The sequence below is a fragment of the Cryptomeria japonica genome, chromosome 5, assembly GCF_030272615.1.
Source record: "Cryptomeria japonica chromosome 5, Sugi_1.0, whole genome shotgun sequence".
NCBI lineage: Eukaryota > Viridiplantae > Streptophyta > Pinopsida > Cupressales > Cupressaceae > Cryptomeria > Cryptomeria japonica.
In genome coordinates, this window is record NC_081409.1 from 96,225,190 (window position 1) to 96,250,510 (window position 25,321).

The window sequence follows — 25,321 nt, forward strand, 5'->3', positions numbered from 1 at the left end:
GTCAACAGTTCTTTTTCTTGCACACCCAGTGGGTTTATAATTTTGAATAAGCCTGAGCTATTTTATGAATCACATGCCCATTATTAGTAGTCAAAAAACCCTGAATCCCAATTCACTCCTTCCACCCCTGGTAAATGTTCATTTGGTTGCAACCTCTTCTTCCTAGAGCTTACTTATCTCCCCTACAATTGCCCTTACAATAATGGCATAGGTTCCTCCTAAAAATTTTGTGACATGGAATAATGGAATCCCTCTCATTCCCCCTACTCCACCTATAGTATTGGGGCCAATTCCCTCTACCGTGCTAAAAGTCATCCCTAAATTTACTAGAGAATGTCACAAGACCCCTGAGGAACATCTACAAGATATATCCAATGTCTACACTATCCACGATATCACCGAGCAACATGTAGCCTTGAATTGCTAGTAGCCTCTTTCAAAGGAAGAGCTCTAGGCTGGTATAGATCCTTGGGTCCAAATACTATAGAAGATTGGGATCAGCTGGGTGACCGCTTCTTTCAGAGATTCTCTAACAAGGCCAACAAATCATCTTTCCTTGCACCAGTTGATTACGATAAAGCCGGCCCCTCAAGAAGCATTGACGAAATTCAACTTAAGATTCCAAAGGACCTGGCAAAGAATACCTCTATCTACATACCCTCCTATGGATATGGAGTTCATCTTTTATTTTAAATCTTTCAATTTCGACATATCAATAATGATCCAATATCTAGCAGGCAATACCCTCCCGCAAGCTTTCGAAATAGCGGTCCAAGAAGAAAATAACCTGATCGATGCAGGGAATCTTGCGCCACACCCCCTCATGCCAGTCTTTCCTGAGCTATCTAACCAAGCCTCTAAAGAGACCATGCCTAGCACATCTGCTCCTCAATCCATGTATATGTACCCTAGTCCCCAATATGCATATAGCCCCCTGCAACTATCTTTGGCCACGAAAGTCAGCGACATGAAGAATTTGTTGAGAACCTTCTCAAATGAGATTTTCAATCTGAAAAGCACTCAAATCTCACTTGTTAAAGCCCCTTTTCAATAAAATTTCCAAGGGAATAGACCCACACACCAACAAAACTAGTATGCAAACAACCATGCCGATAAATCCACCTAGCCAAATGGTCCAATAGTCCCGGTCCCCAATCCTTTGCAGACCGTTTACCCCAATACCGGTAAGGAGTTGACAGTGGGGCAAAATAATATAGAAGATGATATTAAATCTTAGTGTTTTCCATGCAATAATGCTCACACTCCAAGAAATTGTTCAAGAGGTATTTTACAACAAAAAATCGCAGAGCAATGAAGCCTAGGCATGATACCAGATGAGTTAGTTTATGCGTCTGCTCGCATGGATAATGCATCTCTCATTTCCCAAATGCAAGGTATGTCAATACAACAAGAAGAAAAGATAGCTCCATACCATCCACTATTCTCTTGGATGGAGGATGAAGATGTCGTTCACACCAATGGCACAACTACCTCAAAGGAGGACCCCCCTCATGCAATCATATTACAACCTCCGCTCGGAAAGGCATTTTACTAGGGAGAATACAAACACACCAAGGAGAATGTCTATAGATAAATCTTCTGAACAACCCACAACTTCTCCCACATACTCAAGGAAGGAGTTTATCCCTTATAAACCAAGAGAGCCAAAAGTATGAGTTTTGAAAATACTAGATGTGGTGGAACAATTGAAGAAAGCTCTGGCCAACATCTCCTGGTGGGATCTCCTTAGTATCCAAGAGCAAAAGAATCGGTTTAAAGAGGCCTTGTCCGACATCGAGAAAAATGCAAGCAGAAACGCTGCCAAAGCTCTGCAGATCAATGAAGAAAGGTTTGAGCCCTCTATAGACAGATCATGCTCTCCAACTGTGTTAACTAATGAAGCCACACCTCCTAAATCTCAAAAGGAAGGTAAGCATAAACCAAATCCCTTTTATCTGACCCTCATAGTCTGGGATAAACTCTTGCACAATTCTATGATAGAATCTGGTGTCAGCACTACTGTCATGTCTAAGCAAATCACTAAGGTTTTGAATATCAAATACGAGCCTTTAAATAGAGGTGTTATGCAATTAGATAGAAATAAACTCCAGATTGTAGGTCTTATCAAGAACCTTTCGATGGTATTGTTCGCATGTCCTAGTGTCACCGTGCCCCAAGAAGTGATAGTCATCAACAACCCACCTGTTTTTGGGCTCTTCCTTTCCCAATATTTTACTGCCAAAATAGGATGTTACTTGTCCTTAGACTAGTCCCACCTTATCCTCCACACTTAGCACGGTGCCAAACTCAAAATCCTTTCAGAACCCCTTCACGTTGAATGCATAGCAGATCAGGCCATGCTCAATTTTGAACCCACTCATACTTCCATCTCAAATGAAGAAAGGAAAACCATAGAGCTCCTAGAGGATGAAGACATGACCGGGGATATTCCTGTTACTACTTATCAAATTGCCATTAGTTTCATATCCAAAGCCATACTATATATTCTAGTCGGTTAGTATTACCGAATCATGTAGTCGGTACACATAGAGAAGTCAGTATGAACAGTCTAGTCGGTTACTGAAGAAAGCAGTCACAGAACACAATATTCACCGAGCCGTTTACCGAGTAAAGTTTCATGGCTACCGAGTGGTAAAGTTAACTAACTGAGTGAAACATTTTACCAGATACATTGAACGTGGACATGCACATGAAAACGTGTTACAACATCGAGGCACATCTAACCGTTTTTGCATTGGGAATTGCACTATGAGATTGTGTATGATTACAAGGTCAATCTAACCAATGAGATATTTTGTTTAGTTATTCATTCGAAGAATCTTTTGTAAGATTGAAGCAATGAATTAGATCACCGCTGTAAGAGATCTATTTATATAGCATGATTCTAGGGTTAGATATATGAGATGCAATAAGAGATAACAGAGTGTATGCATGAAGGAAGACTGTTATAGAGACACAAAGAGGTCACTAAGAAGGTTATCAGTGAACAGTCGAAGAACAGAGTAAACGGAAGGGTTTACCGAGTTTCATTATGTGTTATTGAGGTATGCTACAAGCTAGGTAATCTTATTCAGAGCACATAGAATCTGCTTTAGCATTTCAGATGTAAAGTTGTAGATATTTGTAATGATTTTATTGTAATATTTTGAAGTTGTAAGAGAAACCTTTAACAGGGTAAAAGACTCTAACCAAGTCCATAAATTGTAAATCCTTTAACGAGGTGCTACACTTATATAGTGTTGTAAAAATCCTTTAGTAAGGTAGATCTAACTGATCCTGATACTCCTAATAGGGTAAGCTATCAGAAATAGCTAAATGTAGCTCTAACCGAGCATTCTTTATTATTGCAGTAGTGATGTTGTGGGTGCCATCCCCACCATAGTTTTTCTCTCTAACCAAGAGTTTCTGCATGACCAAAATATATGTGTTATGGAGTAAATCATGTATGATTGTTATCTATTGATTTTAGTTTTATTTTATGTTACTGCACTATTCTGTTTATGCATAACAACAAGGTTATTATCAAAGAAAATTTTTGGAGTACTGATTCACCCCTCCCCTCTTAGTACATTAGCTTTCTATATTGGGCCTAACAATTGGTATCAGAGCTTGAATCTTGGAAAAGGGTTTAACTACCTAAAGAGAAAGATCTTAGCAATGGAAGGCTACAAACAATCTTGGAGGATTGTGCATCTTAAAGAAGAGATGGATAATGCAAATCAAGTGATTGCAGACATGCAGAGGCAAATGCAAAAATCTCTAAAAGTAAGGAGAAGATTATCTGATGACTTGCAGGATTCTCAAGAGCTAGTAGAACAAATCAAGACATCATCTGAGAACAGTATATCTGAAGAGACTAAAGAAATGATTGGAATGTTGAAAGAGAACATAAACATTTCAGTACACAAATGACTGAAAATCTAGATGCATTAAGGATAGTTGAGGATAAAGAAAGAGATCTACAAAGAGAGAAACAACAACTTGAAGCTCTAGTATCTGATAAGGTTAACTGGTATTCAACAAAATATGATAGATCAACTAGGTTATGCACATCATGAATCAATTCTGAAGAATGATGAAAATCAATCATTGAAACTTGAAGTATCAAGGTTGACTGGTGAACTTGAAACAGAAAAGAAATCCAAAGAATCATTGGAGAAAAGTTATGTAGCATCAAAGATGTTGGATGAGAAACTAAATACAAGAAGACTCTACAAAGATGGAGGACTCAGTTACAAAGGAAAAGACTCTACTGAGAAAGGAATTCATACTACAGAGAGAGGAGAATCATCAAAACAAGCTAGAAAAAGGAATAACATCAAAAGGAAGAAGCCTATTTGCTACTACTGTGGAAATCAAGGTCATACTGCCAACATATGCCAGATCAGATAAGGTAAGCAACCGAATATCTCTAAGTCCAAAGGATATTGTTACAATTGCAATAAATATGGTCACACACCTAATCAATGTAGGAAAAAGTCTATTAACAACTATCAGAAGGCAAAATTCAAAGGGTTTTGTAAAAACTGCAATAGATATGGACATAGTACCGAGAAGTGCTGGTTTAAGCAAAAGAAATACATGAAGTATCCACACCGAGCAAACACTGGAGGTTACCGAACTCACACATATCCTTACCGACAATATGCAGCAGTACCATGGGATTACAATACAAGGATATGGTGCGAATGTTGTGGAAGATATGGACATATAAGTGCCAACTATTTTATAAGATTTGGAATGGACAACCGGAGATCATGGAGAAATCCCGGTATGGCATGTTTTCATTGTCACAAAGCTGGACATTTAGTTGGAGATTGCAGAGATCAACCGAGAAGAGACACTGAAGAGATAAAAGAAAAATTCAAGATGATTTGGAAAAAGAAAGAAATTATGTCTAATGAAGAAAGCACCTTACCTACCGAGTTAGGTGCACTTATTTCAAATTAGTCAAGAAAAGGTATGAAGGGACTGCATTCTTTAAAAGTTGAATCATAACAGTTCCTATTCTATTATGTACAAAATTCAAAATCTGCATAGTTAAGATGCAATTAGTTAGTTTATATACTATACAGGAAACCTGTCAAGCCGGTGTATACAGGAAACCTGTCAAGTCGGTTAATGAAGCTAAGTTGGGTAATCGGTGAAAACATAAAATGGAGTAAATCGGTAAAAGGTGAACCGAGTGCATTTAATATCTTGACCTAACTTGCACAGAGCCCAATAAGGTATTTTTGAGTACTTAAAAAAAATTTCGCGGTCATTTTCATTCACCCAAGTTTTCGAGAAGCAGAGCAGAGTGAATCAAAGCGATCAAACTTCATTCAGAGTGAATTTCGAGGTATTTACATCAATCTATTCACACTGTTAGCTGGTTTCCGATCTAGTCAAATTGCTATTGTCTACTGAGTGTGAAGAGCCAGTCACTTGTAAACCCTAAGGATAACTTGTCGAATCTTACTCGACATCTACCATGGCACGCAAGATCCAAGACCCTGTAGTTGTCCAAAATGTTGAGAAGCCCTCGCTGAAATATTCCCTAACTCCTAAAGTTGCCTTAGAACCGGATAATGAAATTGCATTTTCACTCATCCCGGATCGAGTCTTGTTGGTAGAAGTTGTCAGATTCTTTACCAAATGCCATGTTGAGGAACTCGGTCATGTAGAGATTAGTGACACATATGATGAACTGTGCACTGATGGCAAACTGGATAGCAAATTCGAGCATATCAGAATCAAGGGATTAACTAAAGCCCTAGTCTATCCCTGTGTGTTCAAACCCCAATGGGTTAAGTTTGTACTGAGCAAAGTACATGATGATTTCATGTGGCTACAAGAGCAACCATTCAAGATCATGAAGGAAGTCATTCACCTGATCACCGGATATCCCATCTGCGATCATGCTCGTGCACAGAAAATGATATCACAAAAGGAGCTAATCAGTCTAATCGGAGTAGAATCCGATTACCAAGGACTAAAATTGAATAATGTCACTGATGCTAAACTAAAATTTGCAATCAGAGTTATTGGTTACTGTTTCTTCAAATCTGCAAGGGAAAATAGTGTACCATGTCCTGTAGTGGACCTGGCCTACAAAATAGTGAAGAAGGGAATGAAAGTAGACTTATGTGAAGTGCTACTAAAGAAATTATTTGAGAACCTGAACACAATAAGGAAGTTGAAGAAGAACAACTTGGCAAACACACTAAAGTTCAGTTCACTACTTGTATGTATGTTTTTCTATTTTGAGAAGTTCTTTCCCTCAGTCGGTAAAGTAGTATGGGAGCTACATCGACCTATCACCCATCAGATCAATGACTACATCAAGAAGTTAGGAGATAACTTTAATGATATCATGGATGATTACTTTAGCAAATTCCAAGAGAAAATGCACAACAAGTACAGGATCCCACCACAGCTAGTCGAAAAATACAAGGACAATATATGTTTTGAAGTCAACACTAATTATTGCTGTGTAAATGTTGTTGAACCGAGAATTCAATCGTTGCAACCAGTGGGTTATGAAATTGATTATGATATCACACAGCAACAAATTGATGCCTATCTATCATTGCCAAGGCATGCAACTGAACTAAGGTATGGAACCTATGAAGAGGTGAAGGAGAAATTAAAAATGACCATTGTAGTTCCTAAGGCTACAAGAAAAGCTACAAAGATGATAAAGGCTTTATCTAAGAAATTAGGAGAAGAATCCTCCTCTACACCTGTCAAAGGCAATCTTGCCATTACCGAGGAAGAATTAGAAGCACAGGAGGTTGCAATAACATTGAGCACAGAGTTGCCAAAGGGAAAAGTTCTAAAAAGAAAGAAACAGGACATCAGAAAGGCCCTACCAACTCCATCAACAAAGAGACCCAACACTAGAGCATCAGTTGCATCACCGAGCAAGAAACAAAAGACTGTTGCCGTTCCTAAGGTAACTAAGACTTACAAGAAATCTACTCAGAGACTCATTTTGGCAAAAGAGTCGAGTGATACAGAGTCTGATGATGCAAACAAATTCCAGGTTGTGAAAAGCAAAAAGGTAAACATTCACAGTGTTGAAAACTTTTGTGCCAATCTAAAAGAATGTCATGGATTTGCAGGATTTAGATATGTTAAGTATGAGTCTAGGAATAATGATGAGAAATGACAGATTGAAGAAGCTGTCATATGTACACTTTTGAAGTTTCGGTTAGCACCATTAGAACTAGCAAAGTCACTTCCGAGTGAACTCTACTCACATATTGACAACACATGGAAATATGCAATGGATTCGGAGAGACAAATAAGAGAAAGAAGTCTAGTCCATCTATTTCCTGACATGTCCGTAGTTGAAATCAAGGAGCATTTATCCACATACAATTCAAAATTTCTTGTGAAACAGAGAGCCTTAAAATTGATGAATGGGGTATATATTGATGTGGAAAATAAGACTAAAGCCAAGTGGTAGGAGATCTTCAAACAAAAGGATGTTGGTGAACAATCTCAAATTGAAAATGTTGATGTCACTGAGAAAGATCTAGATGTCACTGAGCAAGGTCCAGACCCGGTTGACACTATACAAATTGATGAAGATATAATGGATGAAGCAGCACCGGAGCAGGAAATGATTTAAGGCACCACTTATGCAAAACTTGTCTCTAGTGAATCTGTCTTAGAACAAGTTCAGCCTTATCCACCGGTGAAGCCACTAGTCTCAACCAAAGCTCCCAAGGACACCGAGCAAGCTACCGAAGGCAACAAATCTAAAGCTGCAGGTGACACAACCAAAGATCAAATGTCTCAAGCACAGACAAGCACTGCAAATATTACATTTGAGACCCCTAGCACCGAACCACCCAAAGACATTGCAACTGCTACAGGAATAGACCAAAGTGTTGCATCTACCAAGCAACCTACCGAGGGACAGCAAGCCTCATAAGCACTTGTCTTAGTGCCACAAACCAAAGGAAAAGAGAAGAAGGTGAGAAAGCATGGTTTTAAATTTGACTTATCTAAACTGATCGTGTTGCCCAATGTAGACATTTCCAAATTGAAAGGGCAAGCACTCACTGAATTCGGTGAACTATGCAAAGAAAAGGTCGAATAGGAGAAGCAACTAGCCATATAGAAAAAGAACAAAGTCCTTCAGAAGGTTAGGACACTACTCACAGAAATGCTACCATCAGCAACAGTGTCAACCAATGTAGCCATCCATATTCAATTGGATGAACTACTTAATCAGATTGAAACATCTGGAGTTGATGCATCTAAGTACTTAAGCAAGTTCAAGGATAAAGAGCTTACAACAAAAATGATAGAGGAAGTAAAAAAATCAATTGTTGTTGGCAAGGTAAAACTTGTCAAATTCATTGCTGAGTTGTCCCCTCAACTCAAGCACATTCTTTATTTATTCCAGAAATTGTGTACATTTTCTTTATTTATTAAAGATATAAAAAGTAAAATTGATGCAATTGAGAAAGAGATCACCGATCTCTCATCCAAGTTGACCACTGAGCCTAATTCAGTTCAGAATTTTTACAAAAAGCTACAACAGCTCATGGCTCAACAATTAGAACTGAGGAATGAAGAGCATAAAAATTAGGATGGATATAATGACCCTTCAAACATTATTCCTTCCTCATCTATCATCAGTATAGGAGCAACTCAACTGAGTTACAAGCTTATCAACTACACAAGAGGGAAGCACTCTTGATGGCTTGATATCACTCTTATCTGATATTCAAGCACAAAAATCCCTTATGGAAAGTCTCAAGGACTCACTCTCAGTCACCCTCACCGACGCCCGAACCAAGTATAAGACTATTTTTGATCAGTTACCACCTCCGGATGGAAATTAAGTTTATAATGTTTGTCAAAAAGGGGGAGTAATATTATGATACTACATAGAGGAAAGCCCAACAAAGGGGGAGTAATTCTACACTTGGAGAGTAGTACTGTTTTGATAACCCAATTTTGAGTATTGTATACAAGGGGAATATACCGAGCAGAATATATAGAGCATTCAGAGCACACAAGTATAGAACAGAACCGAACATGCAAAATTCAGAGTTATGTATAGGATAATGATAAGGGGAGTATATCTACTTATACTATTTTATTGACTATTGTACATATTGTCAAGTATATAGTTTTTGAGTTATGAGTTTGTAAGTAGTTTTTGTCAAACATCTCAACTAATGTCAAAAGGGGAGATTGTTAATACTTATCAAATTGCCATTAGTTTCATATCCAAATTCATACTATATATTCTAGTTGGTTAGTATTACCGAATCATGCAGTTGGTACACACAGAGAAGTCGATATGAACAGTCTAGTCGGTTACTGAAGAAAGCAGTCACAGAATGCAGTATTCGCCGAGTTGTTTACCGAGTAAAGTTTCATGGCTACCGAGTGGTAAAGTTAACTCACTGAGTTGATATTCACCGAGTGAAATGTTTTACCAGATACATTGAACCTGGACATGCACATGAAAACGTGTTACAACATCGAGGCACATCTAACCGTTTTTGCATTGGGAATTGCACTATGAGATTGTGTATGATTACAAGGTCAATCTAACCAATGAGATATTTTGTTTAGTTATTCATTTGAAGAATCTTTTGTAAGATCGAAGCAATGAATCAGATCACCGCTGTAAGAGATCTATTTATACAGCATGATTCTAGGGTTAGACATATGAGATGCAATAAGAGATAACAGAATGTATGCATGAAGGAAGACTATTACAGAGACACAGAGAGGTCATTGAGAAGGTTATCAGTGAACAGTCGAAGAATAGAGTAAACAGAAGGGTATACCGAGTTTCATTATGGGTTATCGAGGTATGCTACAAGCTAGGTAATCTTATTCAGAGCACATAGAATCTGCTTTAGCATTTTATATGTAAAGTTGCAGATATTTGTAATGATTTTATTGTAATATTTTGAAGTTGTAAGAGAAACCTTTAACAGGGTAAAAGACTCTAACCAGGTCTATAAATTGTAAATCCTTTAACCAAGTGCTACACTTATATAGTGTTGTAAAAATCCTTTAGTAAGGTAGATCTAATTGATCTTGATACTCCTAATAGGGTAAGCTATCAGAAATAACTAAATGTAGCTCTAACTAAGCATTCTTTATTATTGCAGTAGTGAAGTTGTGGGTGTCATCCCCACTGCAGTTTTTCTCTCTAACCAAGAGTTTCTGCGTAACCAAAATATATGTGTTATGGAGTGAATCATGTATGATTGTTATCTATTGATTTTAGTTTTATTTTATGTTATTGGACTATTCTGTTTATGCATAACAGTAAGGTTATTATCAGAGAAAAGTTTTGGAGTACTGATTCACCCCTCCCCTCTGAGTACATTAGCCTTCTATATTGGGCCTAACAATTCCACCCGATCAAGAGGTTTTCCTAAATGAATTCATAGACTCTGATCCATACTCCAACTACCATGCCACCGGTCTAGGTACTTACTGCATTTTTTATGAAAACCAGGTCATCCCAAAACTTACCAAGGGACCATTTTCTAAAGAAGAGTTGTCCTCTGCATTCTGGACCCTACACTTTGATGGTGCAAGATGTAAAGTAGGTTCAAGAGCTAGGATTTTCCTCACTTCACCTTCAGGTGAATGGATCCTGAGGTCTTTTTCGTCTACAATTTGCATCCTCGAACAATGAAGCAGAGTATGAAGGACTGATCTAGGGTTTGAGCTTGGCAGAGAGGATGGATATTAAGAAATTGAAAGTTCTGGGTGATTCTGAGCTGGTGGTGCACTAGGTTTGAGGAGTCTCTAGTGCCAAACGTGTTTGTATGAGGTCCTACAGTCATAGAACATGGGATTTGATTGAAAGCTTTGATGCTTTCAATATCTAGAGAGTTCCTAAAAAAAAAATGTTGTTGATGATCAGATGGCTACAATTGGATCACAATTTGACCCTATTGCAAACCTGCTTGCCAACTCCCAAATGGTCTGTGTGGTTGTTTGGCTAGCTATTCCTGACAATAACACCCACTGGCAAGTCTTTGAAAGTGATGAGCAGATTTCCTTGTTCATTCAAAACTCAGGAGAGTTTGCAGATCTACTGCAACCTAAGCTGAAAGAGGCTTATGGGGACCAAATCATCCAGCTGAGATCCAACAAGCTTTCTAATGGGTTGATCACCCTAGAAAATCTGTTCGACCATGATGATGCCAAAAATGATAAGTGAAAGCTTACAACTGATAAAGGAGACTATACCAAAATGATGGTAGGAGGTGGAGAATACTCAAAGTTAGAAAGAAGGTTCCTCCAAAGGACCGAAAGAGATTTACTCGATATTGTGATGAATATGTGGGTGAACTGGCATGGTTTCATGAATATTTGAAAGGTTACAATCCCAATAACATTCAGCACACCATTGAGCTCACTGATAGAGCCAAGTTGGTTTGACAGAAGCAGAGACTGGTGAATCGAAAGATTGAGTCCCTTATGCCCCAGGAGTTGAAAAAGTTGATAGAATCTAGAATCATCTACCCCATCAAGCATAGTACATGGGTACCCAGCCCGATGCCAGTCAGGAAAAAGAACGAGGACATCCGACTTTGCGTGGACTTTAGAGACTTAAACCAAGTGTCTTTAAAAGATCACTACCCTTTGCCACCAATGGAAAATTACTAAGAATAGTGGCAGGATCGGAAATGTTCTCAATGCTAGACAATTTCTCGGGTTATAATCAAGTCTTGGTGAAGCCAGAGGATCAACATAAGACCACCTTCACAACCAAATGGGGAACATTCGCCTATCAAAAAATGTCGTTTGGGTTGTCAAATGCCGACATGACTTTTTAAAGAGCTATGGACCTGGCCTTCAAGGAGCTTATCAACAAAATCATCCTTATATATTTGGATGACTTAACGGTGTTTCCAAAGCATAGAGAAGATCATTTCGATCATCTCGAGCTAATGTTCCAAAAGTGTCTAGAATTTGGGATCTCTTTGAACCTAAAAACATGTATCTTTGGAGTTCCTCAAAGAAAATTACTGGGGCACGTAGTGTCAAAGGAAGGAGTCTTTATCGACCCTGATTGAATTAAGGCAATAAAAGAGCTTCCCCTTCCCATCAATAAAAAGGGAGTCCAGTCTTTCCTACGTAAGGTTAACTTTGTTAGCCGCTTTATTTCTAATTTTGCAGAAATGGTAAAGCCTATCACCTTGATGCTTAGGAAGGAAATACATTTTAAATGGACTCTCGAAGCTAAAGAAGCTTTCGAGAACATCAAAGATGCTATCTACTCAACCCCCATGTTATTCAACCCAGATATGTCTAAGGACTTCATAATGTATGTTTTCTCAAGCCATTATAGCATTGTTGTGGTTCTGACCCAGAAGGATGCAGAAAAAGGGAGTGAACACCCTATAGCTTTCCATTCAAAAAATCTAAAGGAATACGAGAAGTATAAATTCATTGAAAAATAAGCTTTGGTCGTAGTCAAGGGCCTGAAAAAATTCAGGCACTTCATCACCTGCAGTAAGACTACTGTGTATGTTGCTCATCCTTTAGTCAGAGAATACATCATGGAAGGTGACATCACCGAGAAAAGAGCGAATTGGATTATCGGAATCCTAGAGTATGACATTGATGTTAGGCCCACCAAAATAATCCATGGCAAAGGCTTGCATGAATACATAGCCCAAGAGTTCGAGCCTCGAGAAACTAAGATGGCCATAGAAGAAGTTGTGATGGTTACTTCCGAACCATCTGAGACATGCTGGATGGAGGCCCGAACACATTTCATGAAGATGGGAAGTTTTCCTAAACATCTCCCCCCTAAAAAGAAGAGATTCTATAGACTTTAGAGTAACAGTTTCTGCTTGGTGGATGGCGTACTTTTCAAAATAAATTTTGATGGAATCCTACTTCGTTGCGTGAGGTAATGCCAAGCTAGCAAGATTTTACATGAATTTCACTATGGTTCATCAGGAGGTCACTTTTCGGCACAAACAACCATCATCAAGATCACTTGTGCCAGATACTTCGAGCCCTCTATGTTCAAAGATGTGTAGACCTTGGTTAGGGAGTGCAAAGAATGCCAGTATTACAGTGGTAGGTATAGAAAAGTGACAATGTCGCTCAGGCCTATAATGGTGGAGGAACTCTTTGTTCAATGAGGACTTGATTTCATAGGGACGATCAATCCCCCAAGCTCGCTTGGACATAAGTGGATCTTAATCGCCATCGACTACTTCACCAGATGGTCTGAATCTATTCCCCTAAATATTTCATCAAAGACTGAGGTGTTGACGTTCCTGGAGGACCTAGTGTGTCGATATGGTCGGCCAAAGACCGTAATATCAAACAACGTGCACGCATTCGTAGGTTCGTGAATCACCCAATTCTCCCTCAGCAAAGGTATTTATCTAAAATCTCCTCAAACTACTATCCACAAGGAAATGGGCTCACTGAGTCCACTAATAAGAATCTCATCAAACTCATTAAAAGGATAGGCTCAAAGTACAAGAGGGAGTGGCACCACCACTTGAGGAGTGCATTATGGGCCGACTAGATAACACCCAAGCAAGTCTTAAAGCACTCCCCTTATAAGCTGGTCTATGGTAAGGATGCATTGTTTCCTGTTTCTCTAGAATTCCCAGCCTTGGAGTTACTTAAGTCTATCAAAGTAGTAGAGAATGGTCCCATGGGCATAAGGTTGGCAGAGATTATGGAACTAGAAGAGGCTAGGGAGGTAGCATTCACATCTCTCCAGAACCATTAGCAAACCGTCAAGAGGTGGTTCGATAGTAAAAAGAGTTCCGACCCAAAATTCAAACAAGGTGACCTTGTTTTGAAGTACAATGAAAGAGTGCCTAAGCCCAGTCAGCATGCCAAGTTCAATGGTTTATGGGAGGGACCCTTTCATATCATAGGATGCAAAGGTTTCAATTCATTTGACCTGGAAGATATGCAAGGGGACTCTCTCAGGATCTCAGTCAACGGGTTCCACCTTAAGCCTTTTCATTAAGCAGTTTTTCTCTAAATGTATATAATGCAAATAAGTGCTTTTGTGTACCTTATTTTTTAAATTATTCTTGGTCATTTTCTCAAGCAGGCAAAGTGAAATCACAAGATGCATCATAATTAAGAAAAAAGAAAATCATTATATTATGGGTGATTTTTACAATTCATGGGTAGGCCTTTGGCCTATTTTTTACAAAAGAAGCAAGATGAAGCCCTCAAAGATAGGTTTCTATTTACTCAAAAATTCTCTCCATATTCATCGTCCTCCATCTAGAAATCAGGGTCTCCACTATCATCTAAAGTATCATCTCCCTCAAAAATGCCACCAAGTGCTTTGACTATGGAAATAACAACTAGATTCGGTTGAATATGTGGCATCAAGACCTGTGGAAAAATGTAATCCCTAAAATCAATGTACTATTTAGTACCATCTAGGATTGGAAATATCAGATGGACTCAGAAGAGAAACTTCACTGCGAGCTCTGCTCGAAAACGATGGGATGATAGGGTCATCGTCCTCAGACCGCAAATAAGCAGGTGCCAAGTCACCTCCTCGCCAGAAGAAATTAAGAACCTCAAATACAATGCCAGAGGGAGGCCTCTGAAAGGGATGTGGTACACCACTACATCTTCCAGGCCCCCCAGATAATATTGGGAGAAGAGTGCCTTTGTGAGTTTTGAGATCAATAGCCCAGCCATTTCGGAATCCAGCAGCGAAGCCACAAAACGCGAACAAATGTTTGTGTTTACATGGTATTGGTCCACATTATCTATAAAATCCTCTCCAAGCACCCATTTGATAGCAGCAATAATTAGGGGATTCTTTCGCCTTGTCATCATCTATAGCCTCTAGTCAGAAATATTTTCAAGGAAAGTGATGTGAGCCTTACTGCTAATGAGTCTAATAGGAGTATCCATTTCTTGAAAAAATCTTTGTCGTTGAAGCTGATACTATGTAAAAAAATGTTTGAAAATAAATATTTATAACGAATTCTCGGCTCAAGGTGACAAGTGGTAAAGATGCCAGTACTCCTGAACTCCAATGCTCTTGTCATTCCTTATCAATTCACACAAGTAGGTGAGGTCTGATTCCAAGTTTGCAAATGTCCTACCCAATTCCTCAAAGAAAGAGGTGATGCAAACAAAGGCCATGTGTATGTGTAAGTACATCGTGTTTTAAACCATAATTCCCGTAGGACTGTCTCAACTTGTGTGAACCCTGTTGGTTGTTGATCTTCTTCATTAAGAAGGGGATTCGTTCGGACAAGTAAATCATCTCAAGTGGCTTCAATTCATGGTGGGATAAATAAGTATTCTCTTGGAAATCATATATGGTGGCGCTCGTCCTCTTCAGGGTTAATTAGGACTACAAAATGAATTGGCATACGTGCAAACAAATGCTCGTCATTAAGCGTCCCCTTTCGTGAAAAATCTAGGCATGCAATGCATTAAAGGAAGGAGGCCGTCTGATATTCATCTTATTTCTCATTTTGTAACCTAAGTGCCTAAAACTTTTGGAAGGTTGAGAGAGAAGAGTTCTCTTACAAAAAATGGAAGCAAAAGCTACTTCCTCAAGTGCTGATCATGAAGGATTGTGGGTAGATGTTTTTAGGGAGCACTCTTATTCTTCCCATTCTATTCTTCCTAGGTCAGAATATCTGAGAACCAAGGTCAGGTCCAACATGGTTACCCACAACATGTTTGCAGTAATAGATTCTTTTGAGAATGTTGCCAAGCGTGAGCTCCACAAGAAGCCCAAAAACCTTAGAGAGGTTGCATGTAATAGAATGCTTCATCACAGAGAAGAGACACAATCCATGGTGGCTCATTTTTGGAATAGTGGTGCCCCTTAGTTCATGGTCCCTATGGTTCCTTACTTCCTAGAGTTTGTGGTTGTGTACACTAATAGGTTTGACCTTGTTTCCTGCTCAATTAATGACTCTTTCTTAGAAGTAGTGATCTCCCCAGAAGCCATAAGGGATATGATGTGTTGTCCCAATTTTCAGGGGACAGAGGTATTCTCTAAGACCGCTGTGGAAGAATTTTGGAACACCAGAAGGGATGTCGTCTCTTTTTTCCATAGTCCCCTCAATCAGAGTCTATCTTCTAGACTCCCAAGGCTCCCTCTATCTTAAAGTGACTTGAAGCATGATAACCTAAGGGATACCTCATCCATTCTTGCATGGCTATGTGGTCACAAAAATGACTAGGAAATCATGACTACTATGATGGGTTTCCTTTTCAAATGCTAGAAGCAAAAGGGGTCTTTCCATTTTGACTTCTCTATCTTCATAGCCAGACCAATGGTAAAGCAGCTATCAGAGTTTCTGCAGTTGTGACACTTCAAATTTACCTCAGTCCTTGTCCATCTTCTCCTACACCAAAATGAGGTCTTCTTCAACCAATACATGTGATTGGGTATCTGCAACGAGTCGGGGAACAAGATGTCGGTGTTAGCTTGTATATCCATTCTATTAGCTTCTTACGATGCCTATAAATTCTCTGACTGTTTCTTAACTCCCATCCTTAAGGACTTCAGGTCAATCCCTAATGAACCGCTTACCCGCTTCTCTCAGGTTCAAATGAACTGGATGTACAATGAACGCCCTCCCTATGACTGGTTCCTAGGTATTAATTTTTCTTTTATCTGAGTGCATGGGTTCTTGAAAGAACCCTTCTGCCTACCTACTTATGTCACAGAAAGGACCCTCGCCCTTGAAATTGTACGACAATTGGTAAGAATCGAAAGGGCCATCGGGTCGGGAAAGCATGACACCTCCATCACTGAAGACCACAAGGTGATTGGCCCCATCATTCTAGTTTGGAGGAACATTGTGGAGGAAGTCTTGACATCCAAGTTGGTGCAACTCAACTTAGTGTTGATTGATGATTCTTGGAGTTATGACCTAGATGGGTGTATTAGTAGAAGAAAGAATGCAGTAAAGCACGAGCCGCGAAGCTCGTGGGAAGGACACACAAATCCATGGGTGGATGACCCAAATCTGTATGTGGGTCTCAATGATTTTCCCATCCTAAAGAGACCCCCGTGGTTGATCTTTTGTTCAGTCATGCAAAAGTATAAACCTGCAAAGCCCAATCCTCGAGCAATAATAGAAACCATGACTTTAGATTCCTGGCCCAAAAAGAAGATGGGGGATTTTTGGATCTACTAGTAGAAAGTGAGTCATCCTAGGGCTAATATCGAGAATGCCCCCTTGGACAAGCGTTTTGAGATAGAATGGTGCTAGTAAAATAAATCTGATGAAGAGACAGGTGATAGCTTCCCACATGGGTACTCGTCTCCTGAGGTAGCCCAACGGTAGGACACAAAGGTTATAAGTATCGAAGAGCAAGATATCAAGCCTCATATTCTTCTTCCTCTCACCATTTCTTCTCGTAGACCTTGTTCCTAGGTGGGTAAGAGGCAAGCTGAGAAATAGACGCCCAACCCTCCTTCATGTAAGAAGAAAAATCTAGATTCGGCAAAGAAAAGGTAATCTTCTCAAGCCCCAAAGATTCCCTCAGTTCCTCAGTGGCTAGTGACTTCGATGGTTCAGGTACACCCTTCTTTGCCTTTTCCTTATGCTCAAGTTGTTTCTTCTACTGCTGCGCATCTTGTTGCAATGCAGACCCAAATTCCCACCGCCCTTAGTTTAGCACCTGCTAGAACACTGATTGACCCTCAAGAAGCATTTCCGCAGGTTTCCATTCTATTCTTGGCCCCCGTTTTTATTCCCACGACATTTTCCTCGCAGATGCCTAAAACAACTACCGCCTTGCATAGGCTTGCTTTTTAAGAGTCCATTCCTCCCCCAAATGTTGGCGCAACATCCACTGATCCATTCGCCTCAGGAACCTCTCCCTTCGTCCCATTATTTTCTCCAACCACGCTTACATGCCCTATTCAAACTGCTTTTGGTGGTCCTATTTCCCAATTCTCCTTTGCGATTCCCCCTGGCACAATATTTCTAGGCTAAGCTATTGCCATCCCGAATGATTACTAACAACAAGTTACTTATTCCAAGACCGCCCATATTGGCAAGACTGGTAAACAAAAAGAAAAAGATGGTGCTAGGCCAGCGCATCCGCTCCTGGAAACACATTTCAGTTAGGAAAAGGATAGTCTTTTGTTTGCAACCATGTTCCCCAAGGTTGACAAGCCAGAAGTACAAATGAGACCCAATTATTACACTCTGCATGCTATTGGCATCAACCTCCTAAATGGTACAACGTCTGACAAGGTTGAAATGATGGAAGAAACTTCAAAGGCCATGTCTTCGGACTTCATTAAAAAGAGTCATCACCTAGAGAAGATGCAAGAAAAGAATGTGAACCTCTGAGAAGCTCTGGCCCAATAGAAAAAAGAAGACAAAGCTCAGACAGTTGAGATCAATCGCTTGCAGGGATTGCTGACACAGGCTAACTCAGAGAAAGGAAAGTTGCAGTTTGCCCTTAATAATGTGAGTTCTCACTTGAAAGGCTAGGAGAGAACAAGGAATTTAGCCTTAAAGGAATTGCAGGAGAAAGACCAAGAGATCCAACAACTAAAGGCAACTTATAGAGATGCCACCCAGATACAAGCACAGTTATGTGAAGAGATCCGTCTAAAAGAAGAGTACGCTCAGCAACTGAGAGACACGAAAGTCATGCTTTCGGAGGAGAAAGTGAGGTTTGAAATAGAGTTGCGTGGAAAAGAGAATAGCCTAGAGCAAGCCGAGAGGAAATTTCTAGACATAGAGGTTTTATTGCAATAGGAACAACATCTCGTGTCTCAACTCCAACAAACCGTGCAGGATGGAAGTGCCAGAGTCCTTGCTCTAGAGAATCAAGAGGTTCTTGAACAAGATAGGTGCAAAAATATGCAACAAGAAATAACAGCAAATGACGAGGAGGTCTCATGATTGTTAAATATTATCCCCACTATAGAGGTCTCTCATGATTTTTCTCTGATCCTGGTAGAATTGTATATTTCCCATTGGGAAAGAATTAAGTTGTATAGACCCTCGTTGCAACTCATGTTGAGGTTCATCAGAGAAGTCCAATACCTCTACATCAAGGCGAGAGCCCTCCTCAATAGCTCCATGGTTGTCATTGGTCCCAAAATCCTAGTGGCTCAGGACTTAATCCAGATGTTGTATGCAGCTCAAGATGAAGAATTGAGGGAGTAGGGAATAGAAGACCACCAACAATTGATCAAGAAGAGCCATGTCTTCATAAATCACCATAGAGTGATTATGCACGTATCAGCGTTGCTTAAGCCAATACAGATTTCAGTCTCGGACATAAAAAGCGCACAAAGGTTTCTTTCATTAGGACTGCCTTCTTCGTTCCCCACAGATGGTTCTGTACTGGGGATTGAACAAGTATTAAATTAGGTTGAGCATTTGTAGCAAGATAGGACCTTCCTATAATGCCTGGACAATCCTATCTCAGTGGAAGAGGTCGAGCATCTCCTGCATCCCTTAGCCCAGCTCTACGAGCTTTTGAAATTGGTCCATGATGAACTGGTAGGGTTTCCATTCAATGGGATAATCTGTTTGGATTAACATTATTAGAATCTGGAAGCACAAGTATTTCCCTCCAAGGAAGAATGGCCCCCAATATAACAGGTCTTTGATCTACTCCACCCTATTATGACAAGAAATCTGGTCTACGAACCAGTAATTTTGGGTTCTAGCATTCCGTAGGAAGAATAACCCCTTTTAGTCGCCAAGAAGTGTTAACATTATCTCAAGGTAAAATCTGTAGGCGTCATTTTTGATTGGGTGGCACCCCTTTCTTTTTGACTTTCTAGCTAGGCTGAATGTATAGAATGCGCAGGCCAAATGTCGTCTCGATATTGTTCCTAATGGCCCGCTTTTTCTATTTGAAGCTAGGGGAACGCAGATTTGCCAAGTGGCTTGGGTTTTTATGACCGAGCATTTCTTTGGACCCCACCCTACATCGTGTGAAGATAGGGACACATGACCCCTCCGGGCTGCCCATTCTATTTCTGTTTGTGTGCTCTTTTGCGGAAGTCCCCAGAGCTACCGCGTGTTTTCCATGGTGACTTTTCCCTCAGACTGCGGTTCGCATCAAAGTTTTCTATTTGGGCAGGTATGGAGATCACCATGATAAGGTGGAAGTAACAATCTCAGAGGCAGTTTTGCTGGGTGTGTTCCTGCAAGATGCCATGATAGTTTTTCCAATCAGAAGCAGTTGCAGAAGGATGGCTAATGCTTTGAATTGTTAAGCTAAGCTGAGGGCTCTATTTATGCTTTGGTTTTCCTTGTTTTAGGGGTTCAGAAATTTTATGAAAAGAGACAATTAAGTATTCTAGATAGGAATTAAGGCATTTAGCTATCATTGTTTTCTGAGGAAAAGACAATCAATTTGTGCCTATGGCCTTTGTGGTGTTTGTTTTTTCAGTATTCTATGATAGTTTCTTGTGCATTCTTGTAATTCTTATATAACTTTGGAGATATATGCCTAATACTCCGTCAATTAAACTATGATGTATGTTTCTTTATGTTAAAAGGAATCTTGGTTGTATCTTGATTGTGGTTCTATTTAGATATATAGATTGTTGAATGGGCTTTAAAACTAGATGTTTCTAGGTTTTATATGCTGTTAATGCTTTTCCAAAATGTTATGGTGCATCGCCCTGATAGTTTAGATCATTTTTTTAAGTCTCTTCTTCCCCTTTTCCCCCAATCACAAGGAAGAATCAGCTTCTTAAATCCCGAGGTCATTCAGTGAGTTTTACGCAATAGGTCCTCGGTCATTGAATTTCCCATAAGTTTGTTCGCTTTCAAGATAAAATTTAGAGTCAACAGTAAAAAGGTGTGTAGAAGATATTATTTTCTCAAGAATGCATCTTCAAATAGAGGTGACAACAACATTTGCAAAGGATATGAAGAATGTGAAAGATAATTCTCTATTTCCTTTGCCAGGTCATAATTACTCTACATGATTTGGAATAAAATTTCATCATCATCTTGTAACCTCAAAATAGAGATTCTACCAATCATCATAAGTGTTTTAAGAGAGTTTACTTCCTCTAATTCATCACCTAAATACGACCAAATTGGGGGTTCATCTTCTTCATGAGTTTTTTCTAGTGGATATAAATAATTAACTTTTTAATTTTATCACCATTTAAGATAGTCATATGTCTAGACCTGCATCAGATATAAGCATCTGTAGTAGCTTTAGCTGATAAAATCATAAAATCTGCTAAATATGCCGAGGAATCTAAAGTGACAACAAGATCCTCTAGAATTCCATCTGGTGCAATTGTTGAACTATTAGCTAGTTGCAACACAGTGGGTGTAGGCCTTATATTGGTGATATTCAGACATTGCATGAGATTCTTGGTCATGACATTCATAACATCCCCCAAATCTATAAGAGCATTTTTAACCAAAACTCCATTGACTGTTATTTCTACCACAAGACTGCTAGGGCCAAAAAACTTAGGGACCACTACTTTTCCCAACATGATATCTAATAATTGACCCATTACATGAACAGTTTATGGGTCTTTTCTTTTCCTACTTGGCTTCTATAGGAACATCTCCCTTATGGATTTTCTATGAATTAGTACATCCTTGATTTCTTGGAATAAGGGTATCTTAACACAAACATGTTTATGTTGATCTAGAAAATCAAAGGCTAGCACTATCTCAAGTTCTTTTACTGCTAAGCTTTGAGGAAATGGAGGTTCTTGATCAACAGTTTGTTTTGGCTCAGGTTGCCCTCTTTGAATAGACTTGTTGATTTGGCAATGAACATTGCCTAGTTTCTCTTCTTCTAAAGAAATCTTCATGATAACAGGTGAATTAGGAACTCCCAAGGTTTTTCCTAAGCGTAATTGCATATTACTGAAATTCACAACATAAATAGGGCATTGGATACGATCAATAGAAAATGCTTGTAGTCATGTTTTACTATTAGGATTTGGTGTAGGTTGTGTTGGTAACTAAGTGGGTCTAGATGCACTTGGATCAATAGAAAATGCTTGTAGGTATGTTTTACTATTAGGATTTGGTGTAGGTTGTGTTGGTAACTAAGTGGGTCTAGATGCACTTGGATTAGGATTGACTTGTGGCATTAGGGATTTTTGAGTAGGAGGAGTAGGTGGCTACAATTAACCAACAGGTTGATATGGCCATTGTTGCCCTCCCCTCCATTGAGGTGATCGCTACCAATTTCCTTAAGGTTGCTGCTAATTACCTTAGGGACGCTGTGCATTTATATTTCAAGATAATTTGGCCATGAAGTTTGTTGGTTTATCCAAGAAGTTTACCCCATAATCTGCCCAACTAGCAGTATTTTAAGGTTGCCAAGTATTATTATTAGCATAGGGGCTTGCATAAGATAAATTAAAAGAAAGAGAATCTTGACGCATACCTTGTCTCGGTGCCCATGGCTGCCTTTGTCCCACAAAGAATACTTATCCTTCCTCATCCTCTACAGGTCAAAATTATGGTTTCTCATGCCTCCTATATATGCTTGAAATCTTATTACATCTACAATCCTTCTTTTTCTGCCTACAATGAGGGCAATATTCTACCAACATAGCCTCTACCTCAACATGCTTCTTATTGGCTTGAAATGTATCCAACTATGTTGCCAAATTATTGATAATGTCTTCTTTAAAGTCCTTCAGCAAATGAGTTATCTCCATTCTAGAAACTCTTGAATTTGCTTTTGCTATTGTAGCCCCAAGCGTATAATATCTGTTCTTCTTAGTGGAAGCCTTGGAGTATTTCTGACAAATATTCCTAATTTTTTCCCATTAATATTGAGTGATATCTCCTCCTCCAATAAGGTCAAGTGCATCTATGCAATCATCATTGATTCCTCTGAGAAAAATTAATTTCAAGGATTCTTCACTCAAAGTCTTGTACTTAGACTTTTTTACACTGAACAAAAACCTCTCAAGATAGTCCTCCAAACTCACATCCTCCTTTTGTGTCATTATGAAGATATCATCACAATGTCAATCAATTCCTCTGCAATAATCCTTGTATTTCTTAGGGAATCTCTCTTTCATCTCATCCCAAGTATCTATTGAGTCCCTTCTGAGGCTCATAAACCACCTAAGAGCAAATTCTTTAAGTGTATTAGGGAATAGTTTAAGTCTATGAGTATCAGTGGTATAGTCATAACTCCTGCAGAGGATATCAAATTCAAATAAGAAGGTGTCTATATCTTTTGTGACTAGGCCATAGAATTTGGGAAGAGAGGAGGCTAGGATATTCTTAAGGTTAGCATTGTCTTGTTGCTCAGAAATAGGGAATTCAAAAGTAGTCTTAGGAGGTGGTGCATTAGCCCCACCACCTCCACCACTAGGAGCTGCCATTGTACCTTGATAAACAACCAAGGGTTGAAGATTCTCTTTAGTAAGTTCAAATAAGAAACTAAGGTCTCCCTCTGGAAATTCAAATGGAGGATTATCAGTGTTACACAAGTCCACAAAGATTTCAGAAAAAAATATTTATTTCTGGGGCATCATAAGATTAAGCACGTGTTCAATTGGTTCACCTTCAATATTGGGTTGATCAGGAAGAAATCTACCAATGGTGTCCCTTCTTCTTCTCCTATACATGCAAATATTTTCTTAGTTGCCAATATGCTTACAAAAATTGATGAGTGATATAGATTTTTTCATCATTCCTAAATTATCCTAAGATGAATATACTTCCCTAAAATAATAGACTAGAAATCCTAAATCTTATAACCTCGATATGTTCTTAGTTTGACACCATCACCGACAACACGCCAAAAATGTTGGTTCTTAATAATGCCTTAATAAAATGGACACATATTCTTTAATCAATGACCTTTTTTTTGTATCACATAGATACTAATTCACTAACAAAGACACATTTACATGTCAGCCCAAGAACATAAAACTTGAAATGGGTTAGCATTGTGTGTGCACCAAGAATTTTATGAGGCATGCTAAATTACCTTTGAAGAAACTAATAAGAAACTCCTTAATTATATGATCCTACCTTACTGCATATAAAACATATATCTACATACAAAAATGAATTGGAAAATCAAACACATAATGCTTTGTTCTACTTGGCTACAGGAACAAACATAGAATAGAGTTTCCATGGTTGCAAGGCAGTCAGCCGCTAACTAAAAAGTAAACAACAGAAATAAACCTACTTAAAAATTTTGTGGCGTCTGTTGTCCTTATGTTGGCTCAGTCTCAAGACTCTATCCCTTGCTAGGCCAAAGCCTGGTGTTTAGGTTCGACTCCTAAATTTAATTATTTTTTATGAATTATTTTGCAAAATAAAATTCTAACCACAAGTAACCTGAGAAAGAGAGGATTATGCATCCCCAATAGATGTTATTTATGCCTCAATGATGAGGAATCCATGAACCATATTTTTATTCACTGTCTTTTTATCCAACTTATCTAGTCGATGTTTTTCGAGTTTTGGGATTTAAATTGGGTGTTCCCTAAGGAGATTCAAGATTGTTTTAGGAGTTGGTCTTGCAGAACAAAAAATCTGACCATAAGGAATTTGTGGGGATTTTCCTTTCCACATATCCTATGGGGTATCTGGAAAGGAAGGAATAACAAAATTTTTAGGAATGTCATTAACTCCTCTGAAGTGGTGTGGTCTAAGATAAAATACAATTTTGTTGAGAATGTCATGGTTGTTGGATCTCATTATTGCAATAGTAAAGAAGAGTATGATGTTTTAAGGAGTTGGAACATCCGAGCCCACATAGACAATAACACAAATCAACTCAAAAGAAGGATGTGCTCGTGGTATTTTCCTCCCAATGATTGGATTAAGGTTAACTTCGATGGGGCTGCTAAAGGGAACCCAGTGCCAGATGGTTGTGGTGGAGTTATCTGGAATAGTGATGGCTTTTTCATGGGGGCATTTGCCTTCCCCTTGGGGAAACAAACAAATCACTTGGCTGAAGCTATGGGCACCCTCCAAGCTATTAAATTAGCGCATCATCTGGGAGCCAAATATTTATGGCTAGAGGGGATTCTTAAAATATTATCAATTGTCTCCTTGGTAAGCAACAACCTTCTTGGATGATTAAAAATATCATTGACATGGCCAGGGAGTTGCTTGAGGGATCCAACCAGTATCACATTTCTCATGATTATAGAGAGTCCAACAAGAGTGTTGATTGGGCTACCAATGAGGCAGTACTAAGTGAGAAGATAAATATTTGGTATAGAGAGGGGGAGCTCCCTCAAGTGAAATGCGACATTTTAAATTATGAAAGATATCAGGGAAAACAAGGCAGGATTTGATATCATTTCTCAAAATGGTAGAGGTGGTCA